The 9,589-nt window shown below is 40.2% G+C and overlaps 1 protein-coding gene across 1 annotated transcript in view; it reads left to right on the top strand.

Annotated features, from left to right (window-relative positions):
* The window catches only part of LIFR (LIF receptor subunit alpha), a 111,358-nt gene that overhangs the window by 31,410 nt on the left and 70,359 nt on the right, over positions 1-9,589 (top strand). The window lies entirely within an intron of this gene.

Below are 9,589 nucleotides of genomic sequence, written 5' to 3'. Positions count from 1 at the left end.
CGAGAGCGCAGGCGGGGGCGGGGTGGGGAGCCACGCTCCGGCCGGCCCTGGTCCCCGGGCCCGGGGGACGTCCGAGGTGAGTGACCGCAGGAAGCGCTGCTCCGGGTCGCGCCGCCTCCGCGCGCCCCTGGGCACCCTCCGGTCTTGGGGGACGCCGACTCCCCCGCCGCGAACTTCTGACCCACGTAGGATAGTAAGTTCTGAGGCCAGAGATACCTGGGGTATGGCAAGGAGCGTTAAGATATTTTTTCCTTTGGAGATGTGACTAGCCAAGTGAGTTCGTGCTCCTGTACCTCAGTTCTTCATTAAACGGGTTCCTTACTCATTCTGTATTTACAGTACACTTGATTTACCTGTATTTTTATGTGCTTGTATCCGAAGGCACAGTGCTGCTTAAACAAACTCGAAGTGTTGGCAGTTAAAGTTAGGCTTCATGGAAGGTTGTCACTTAGGCTGTGTTATCTAAAAACACAAAGCTGGAGTCATTCTGACCCACAGAAAACTCTACACATCAGGTATCGCGAACTTAAGTTTCGGCTTAAGCAGTGTAGTTCTGTTCCCTATCTTCGGTTATCAAAAAATATGAGCACTTTTCTTTGCAGTTGAGTTGCTTTTTGTATGGGTGTGTTTAATGCAGTCAAATATTGGTATAACGTGTGTACTGTTATTAAATGGCCTTTGTCTGGAAATGAAGTTTTTGCATTTCTTTTTATGTGGTTTTAGATAATTCTTCAAAGGAAAGGTTTCAGTTAAAGCTTGCTTTAGGATTTGTTTGTGTTCGGTCCTAGGCTTGTCTTTGATTTAAAGAAAAAAATAGCTTGGAATAAAATTAATGTGACTTAGTTGTATTATTTAGTCAGGGGTCCAAAAAAGGTGTCTAATTTAAATCTAAAGCATCCCCTCCCCGTGCACACAAATGAAAAATTTGTGCGTTTATTCAGTGTAAATCATGCTTGCCCCTCCACTTAAATGATTTTATTGCCACAAGTCTGGAATCTTGTTTCACTAATAAAGAGAGTTCATTGTCTACAGCAGGCACAGGAAAGGAAACCTAAGTACAGTGTGTGTTTTTTAAAAACCTTGAGACTATCCTCTCTGTCTCTAACTTTGACTTTCTGTTTGATAGCTAGGTAGAAACTGTTGATTTGGAAGCTTCATTAGGTAGTTACAAGCTCAATTTTAATATGAGGTATGTTTTCAAGGTGAGTGGAGCAGGTATTTCCCTTCCAAGAATTGAATCGAGGATTATGTGCTTTGTAATAGGTGAGATCACAAGTGCGCCTCTCTAATTAGTGGAGACTTGGATTCTCTTCTGGGAACTGAGAATCAGGAACTGAGCTGATGAAGAGAACAAAATGTTTGTGGTTTTGAAAACTTTTGCTTCTTAATGATCCTTCAGTAATATGTTGGTAATAGTGTAAGGCATTCTTATATAAAAAATTATTGTATTAATTTGTAGGCTAGGAAATCCATGCACGCTGTAGAAGAGTTAAAAAATACAAGAAGGTGCAGAGTGGAAAGTATACCTCCCTGCTATGTCCCACAGCACCCAGTTTCCCTGCCCAGGTACCAGGGTTACTAGCTCCTTGTATATATCCTCCCTGATCCAGCCTATGCTCACATAGACATTTCGTATGTGTTCTTTTTATTTGTTTTTCCACAAATGAGAACACGTTTGTATATCCTCTATTCTGCATCCTGCCTTTCCCCTACAGAATACTAAATCATGGCAGTCTTTCAGCATATGAGAGCTATCTTATTCTCTAACAGCTGCTGAGTACCCCATTAAGGATGGACTATATTTAGTTTCTTCTCTATTGAGATATATACGTATATAGGTTATTTCTAATATTTTGCTATGAAATTAAAACATTTGTCTTTGATGTTTTTAAGTGGGTTTGCATTATTCCCAGAGGCCCAAAGGCGGTAGCAACTCGCTTCTTTAAGGTCACATTCCAGGAAATAAATACCCCTGCTCTGCAGTGGGCATCTTTTGCTTTTACATAACTTCAGGGCGATCCATAAGGACCTTTGGTGTTTTTGCTGTGAAGAGTGAGCCATGAAGGTCAGTGACTAAAGTTATATTCTTTGATTAATAACTTAGCTCTTTGTTTCAACAAGGAAGTAAAGGAGCAGATATAAATTTTTAAGAATAATCTGTAAGAAAAATTCTTAAGAGTTTAAATATTTTTGGACAGGGAGAGGAGACTTGGTACCTTTGATTAAATCAGCGATGAGGACAGTTTGTGTTTTAAAAAACTTGTATACCATTAGCCACTAAAATTCTTGCCTTCTGGAGATTATCACCAGCATCTCAGACTTTAATGTTGCTATAATATGGTTACAGTTTTTGGAATTTAGGAGAAGGTTGTTGATAACTCTTAAGGGGAGGATGCTTTGTAAAAAGCATTTGGCTTTTGCTTTTTTTTAAAATTAAAGTTGGGGTCTCTTGTTAGAGTGCTTTAAAAACAGAATAAATTGTAGAAGTAATGCTAATGCTAGAAATTGAGGCTAATACATTATAAACGTTGAGCATTAGCCAATATTGTGCTTTAGTATTTCCATTATGCTTATTTTTGAAGATTATTTTACACTAGAGTAAGTTGTGATGGTTCCTTTTAAAAAGAAAAACTCATTTAAAAAAACTGATCAAGCAAATCTTTTAGCATTTGAATTGTCCTCTTTTTCCTTTGTGATTTTATGCCTGTCCTTGTGGTACAAAATTGCTAATATTGTCTGTATGTGTTCTTCTTCAATAAGTATTTATTGAGCATCTGCTGTATGCCAGGCAATTTTTCTAGGGACTGAGAGTATAGCACTGCACAGGACAAGCAGACACCACTATAATTAATGAGTTCACATTTTAGTGGAGGAGGTGGACAAAAAGCAGAGATGCAAACAAACAAGATAAGGGCAGACACTGGAAAAGTAATCACGTAGGGTTGCTGTGGTAGAGAGGATCAGGGCAGGGACTGCTGTTACATTGAGTGGCTTGGGAAGCCTCTCTGGGGGAGGAGAAGTTTGAGCTGAGAACTGAATGATGAGAAGAAGCCAGTGTTTTTGAAGATGTGGAGGAAGAGTGTCTCCAGCATAGGGAACAGCATGTGCAAAGGCCCTGAAATGGTGCTTTCATCCCATTCATCCTAGCCTTTGTCCTCCCATGCCTAAGGAACAGAGGGATTCCAGCGTGGCTGGAGTTCATGACAAAGGGGAAGAGGGAGTGTGGCCGGAGGTGTGAGCGCTGGGAATGGTGCCCTGCGTGTTTGCATATGTCAGGAAGTGTTTACAGAAGTGAAGAGAGACCTTGCATGTTGGAAGTCCTCCATGGATGGCTGAGAGCGCCAGGAGAGCAGGAGCAGGTCTGCTTGTTCTCCATTGCATCTCCAGTACCAGGATCAGAGTGTGCTGTGAATACGTGTGGAATAAGTGGATTATGAGAGAGTTTAAGAAATAATCTTGCCTGAGTTTGGTCAAAGTACTTTGATTCAGGAGTCTTACCGGAGCTTTTCTTCTTGCCTCTGACCTTGACATTACCAAATTTGTTAGACTGTTAACACTTTCTCTCAAATGACTGCTTTAAGCCATTTGCATTTGGTTGCTATTCCATGAAATTAAAATATGAAGCCTTAAAAACACACCTTTTTAAAAGTAAGTTATAGTGATCTCTGAGAGATTTAGTTCGCAGTTTCATCTTTGATTTCAGTGGATTAGTTATTTGCTTAAATGTAAAGTTATCAAAGATGCCTTTTTTTGTATGTTGAATGTTTGCAATTCTTTTGGGCAGATGATGGACTATGCAGTGAGGAAATGAAATATATGTACTTTTTGCAGGTACTTTTATTCTCACTGGAAAAATGTATGTATGTTCTATTTTAGGTACTATCAGGAACTTGGGTCATTTCCTCTTCCCAACTTCTAATCTGTTGTCATTCTAAATATATGTTCCTTTATGTTAACTGGAAGCTTGGGAAATGAGTTTTGTGCCAAGCAATTGTAGATGTCTAATGAGGTCTATCATCTTTCTCTTGACTGTGCCTTTTAGGCTGCTATTTAGCATAGGAGTTTCGTGATCTTGCACACCCTGAGGGTTTTTAACTTTTAAATTTCCTATTCTAATTGATTGATACCTGAACCAAGTAAGTTGCTTCCACATGAGATAATTTTATCTTCCAGCTTTCTCTCATAAGTTCTGTGCAAACTCCACATAAAGGGTTGGATTTTATGGGTCCTGAATTTTAAGTAAAGTAGCTTTGTCCTTTTGTCCTGACACTTGCATTGAAAACTCTCCAGGCAAACAGCAGAAGCACTTAACTGGTTGTGGTAAATTTAGAGGCTTAAATGCTAGAGTTGAAGTACTTCCTTCAATCCCTTTACATTTTGTTTTGTAAACTATAAAATGCAAGAATTCTATATTTATCTTGTTATCTGTCGAGTCATACCCTCCCTCCCCAGCAACCCCATGCACAATGGAAGGAAGCGCTGCCCAGTCGTGTGCCATCCCCATGATGGTTGCAGATTGCACAGTTGTGATCCATAGGGTTTTCAATGGCTGATTTTTGGAAGTAGATTGCCAGGTCTTTCTTCCTAGTCCATGTTAGCCTGGAAGCTCTGCTGAAACCTGTTCAGCATGGTAGCAACGCACAAGCCTCCACTGACGGATGGGTGGTAGCTGCGCATGAGGTATATTTACTGGGAATTGAACCCGGGTTTCCCATATGCAAGGTGAGAATTCTACCACTGAACCACCACATCGTCTACAGTTATAACATGTACATTCTTACTAGTAATATGCTGCTGCTGCTCAGGAGCAAAGTTTGTGTTTATCATATACTGTCGTACAATTTTATGTTGAAAACTGAGGGAAAACTTTTGGTGGGTGAATTTCTCATGTATTTTTGCACAGAGGTGAGAAAATCTTGGCACTTATTCATCTGGTTTATAGGGCAGGTATAGAGGAAGAATTGGAGTCACTGTATATGCCTATAGTTGAGAATATGCATCTGTATTATTAAGTGGCAGTGTCTTGAAAGACCTCAGGGAGACAGTATTACTTCCTGAAAGTGTTTATGTGGCTCTTCCCTAGAAAGTACCTTGGGATACTGACAGGGCTGGTCGGTTGGTTGCAGTTAGAACTCCTGCTGAGAATTTGCATTTTTAACAAGTTCCCAGGAAATTGTAAATAAGAAACACCTGTAGATCTTGTTAAACCGTAAATTCTGATCCAGTATACCCGGGGTGGAGATGCAAATTCTGGTTCGAAGTCCTGGTGAAGCTGTTTACTATGTCCTTCCTCTGTTACCAAAAGCAGACTTCTCCAAGGAGACCCTGGACTGAGGACAGTAGAAGTGGTGGTGGCAGGAGCATCTGGTGGAAAATAACAAGTGATGACAGAAGCAGTGGTTCCCATTTCTAATATTAGGAATGTGGACCGAGCAGTGAGTTGCAGACGTTCAGTAGGCAGGAGAATCATGTGTGCCTGTTGGATTGAGGGTAGGCAGAAGCTGGGGAGAGGTGAGACTCTGCCACCAGGACTTTAGTGCCTCAGCCTCTGAGATCACCAACGTGCCACATTAGTGCTGGGGTGCTGGCAATTCCTATCCAGCAGGCTTGGAGACCCACCACCATACCAGTGAGGTTGTGTTTCATGTTTCATGCCTCAGTCTTTATAGTGCAGTACAGAAGTGAAGGAGGCAAGAACATTTTAGAAAGCTCTTCAAAGAAACAGTTAAAGTTGGGAGCATAAATCCTCATCTAACTGGGACGTTAAACCCCGTTCATACCAGTTGCCGTCGAGTCAATTCTGACTCATAGCTACTCTATGGGACAGAGTAGAGCTGCCCCGTAGGGTTTCCAGGGAATGGCTGGTGGATTCCAATTGCTGACCTTTTGGTTAGCAGCTGAGCTCTTAACCGCTGTGCCTCCAGGGCTCCAACTGGGACATTATCCTAGTATTATTCTTTGAAGGTACCTGGGTCACTAAAGTTTTACTGTAGCTACAATATTGATTTTCTGGGAGAGCCTGGCTGTAATTTTTTGGAATAATTAGCAAATTAATTTGTTATAAAATGCAAAACTTTTATGAGTCATAGAAACTTAAGCATTCAGACACAGTCAAAGAAAGTAGAGAATTTGAGAGCCAGAAGGGCACGCAGATCATCTGGTGAACTTCTTAAGTTTACAGATAAAGAAGTTGAGACCCAAAAGTGTTATAACTTACCTAAGACGCCAGTAGTTCCAAAACTGGTATTGTAACCATGACCTGCGGATTTTTAACTGCTGTGTTCTGTGCTTCTCTCTACAACAGCAGCTCCTCGAGGGCAGAGACGTTATGGGGTTCACTGTGTCCCCAGCATTAGAATAGTGCTTAGCCCATGAGGACTGTGACGGCTGTGGTCTCGGGGAACATCTAGCTCAACTGGCATAACATAGTTTATAAAGAAAATATTCTACGTTCTATTTTGTGAGCGTCTGGTGTCTTAAAAACCTGTGAGCGGCCATCTAAGATAATCCCCTGGTCTCACTCCATCAAGAGCAAGGGAGAATTCAGAAACTAAAGACACAAGGGAAAGATTAGTCCAAAGGACTAATGGACTACAACTACCATGGCCGCCACCAGACTAAATCCAGTACAACTAGATGGTGCCCGGCTACCACCACTGACTGCTCTGACAGGGATCACAGTAGAGGGTCCCTGACAGAGCTGGGGAAAAATGTAGAACAAAATTCTAACTCACAAAAAAAGACCAGACTTACTGGCCTGGCAGAGACTGGAGAAACCCCTAGCGTATGGATACCCTTTTAGCTCAGTAAGGAAGTCACTCCTGAGGTTCACCCTTCATCCAAAGATTAGACAGGCCCATAAAACAAAATGAGACTAAAGGGGCACACCAGCCCAGGGGCAAGGATTAGAAGGCAGGAGGGGACAGGAAAGCTGGTAATAGGGAGCCCAAGGTTGAGAAGGGAGAGTGTTGACGACCTGTCATGGGGTTGGTAACCAGTGTCCCAAAACAGTATGTGTACTGTTTAATGAGAAGCTAGTTTGTTCTGTAAACGATCTAAAGTACCCCACCCCAAAAAAATGCCTAGCCCAGAGTAGGCACGCAGATATTAGATGAGTAAATGAATACCTTAAAGAATTTTAGGAACTTTGGATTGCCATTTTAGCTATACAGTAAAATTCTAAAAAAGCATTTCATGAGTTTCTTTTGAAAAAATAGCGTATATTACTATTAAAGCCCAAACTGGTAAGCCTAATACTAGCCGACAGATAATGATGGTGCAGTGCTTCATTTAACTAGACTGGCAGCTTGCAGAGTGAAGTCCCACTAGGTTTTTTTGTAGTCTTTCTGTTAAATTCAATCTGCAGATATCTGGTTTATTAAAGTTTTATATTTTGTATATTTGAAACCGTATGTATTTATAAAATCTAGCACTGGTTGTCTGAATTGTTTGCTGTTTTTCTAGATGTGTTTTATCAGTAGTCTCATTGTTTCTAAAACATTAGGGTTATTTAGGAATTTGATTGTTTGAGAACATATCTAGCCAACGGAAGGGTTTGGGGAATTGTCACTTTCAAATGCTATGGTGGGATGTTTAAATTGTCTTAACTTTCCAGGAGGGCAATTTTGTATTACTCATCAAAAGCCTCAAAAATGTGCCATGTCCCTTAGTCAGGCATTTCCACCACTAGGAATTTAAACTAAGGGAAAAAATAAAGCATGTGCACAAAGACTGATCTATAGCAGTGGTTCTCGCCTACGCCGCGCATGTCTACACCATACTCCTGTCAGTAACATTTTCCCCCCACACAGTGATTCTTCACTCGGTGGGAAGTCCACTTAGTGGGGTGTATCAAATTGGGAGGGTTGGGGACTCTCTGAGACTTGGGAAAAAAACGGATGGTGAACTCCATAAAAAAACCTCTGATTTGCAAAAATTATAAACTAGAAACAACTTAAATGCTCAATAATAGGGAGATTGATTAAGTTTTGGTATGTCCATGTAATGGAACACTATTTCTTTACTAACAGTGATATAAGGGAATATTACTGATGTGGAAAGGTTCTCAAAATTTGTAAACTGAAAAAGCAGACTGAAAAACTAAATTGAGCTCAGTTTTTTTTTTCCCCCTTTTGGAGAGAGAGTGTGTGTGTGTATGAATATACACTTAAGAAATTGAGACCCAGAAGTGTTATTTATCTAAGAATCCAGTAGTTCCAGAACTGGCATTGTAACGGCCTATATATTATGTAAGAAAATGCCTGGAAGATTCTACATCAAGTGTTAAGATAGCTTTGTGTGGGGAAATTACATGTGACAGTTACTCTTTTTACTTTCGTGAATTTCCTACATATAAAGCATGTCCTGTGGTCAAGGGAATGGGCTCGGATCCCATTCCTCATTCATTGCTTGTATGAACTTGGGCAAGTTCAATGTCTGTTTCCTTATTTGTAAAATGGAAATAATAATGCAACCCAGTTCACAGTACCTGCCGGTAGTAGTACTTGATAAATGTTACCTTGACTTCACTGATCTAGCATAATGATTGAGGCCAATATTATATTCCTATTAATATAGGAATTCTAAGCGGAATAATTTTATTTTATAAGTTATATCAAACTCTTGTAAAAAGCATTTCAGGGTACTCTGACAAACTATTTTGTTGCTTCTGGTCCCTGGGAAATAGTTTGTTGAGTTGTTCTTTACTTTAAAACTGAAATGCTTTCTGTTGCCACTGAATTTTATTTTGAACTGAAAGCATTTTTTTCCCCTTCTGTTGTCTTGAACAGTACCATAGGATAAGTTCTTGAAAGTCAGGGTCTGATCATCTTTTCCTTTTATATAGAGTTGTTATAATTAAATGTAATTCATTCATTAACTATTGAGTGCCTTTTCTTTGCCAGGCCTGTGGTGGGCAACAGATATGCTGCAGTCCCCAGGACAAACATGCTCCTGCCCCTTGAAGGACATATGGGCAGTGACCAGTACAGGGCCTGGGTACCAGGAGGCACCCTCGGTAAATGGTGGTTAACACAGTTTACAATCAAGTAGTCCTCGTTTCCTCTCCTGAAATGTTAAAAGAAACTTTGCTGTAATGTTACTTTTCAGTGAACACGAACATCCCCTCCTTCCTATTCAACAAACTACTGCATATAAGGAACAGACTAGGTTACTTCACCTGGTTGACAGTCACTGATCATTCAGTGGTCATTTATATTATACATTTGTGAGAATGTCCTAGGCTAATATTCTTAAATTTGCTACTGTGTATCTTATATTAAGGAAAATCTTTCATTACATTAAGTAAGACTTCATGTGTTTTTGAGATTATCTTTTGTAAAATTGTTGAGGATGAATTTCTGCTAGTAAATGTAGGATGCGCAGGATTCATGGGTACCTCACTTGAGAAATTAGAGCACCTAATTTTACTGAGAGACAAGGGCAATAAAGCATGCCATTTAAAATAATGTTTCTATTTGACACTAGATAAAGCTACATTAATTTTGTGATTTGTTCCTTATGTAGGGAGAATTTTTTTAAGTTGGCAGTAGTTGTAAGTATTTTGATATAAAGTAGACCCTCAGTAGTC

The sequence above is a fragment of the Trichechus manatus genome, unplaced genomic scaffold (genome assembly GCF_000243295.1).
Source record: "Trichechus manatus latirostris isolate Lorelei unplaced genomic scaffold, TriManLat1.0 scaffold00197, whole genome shotgun sequence".
In the NCBI taxonomy this organism is placed as follows: domain Eukaryota; kingdom Metazoa; phylum Chordata; class Mammalia; order Sirenia; family Trichechidae; genus Trichechus; species Trichechus manatus.
The sequence above is the reverse complement of the archived record's forward strand: the minus strand, read 5'-3'. Positions and strand labels throughout refer to the sequence as shown.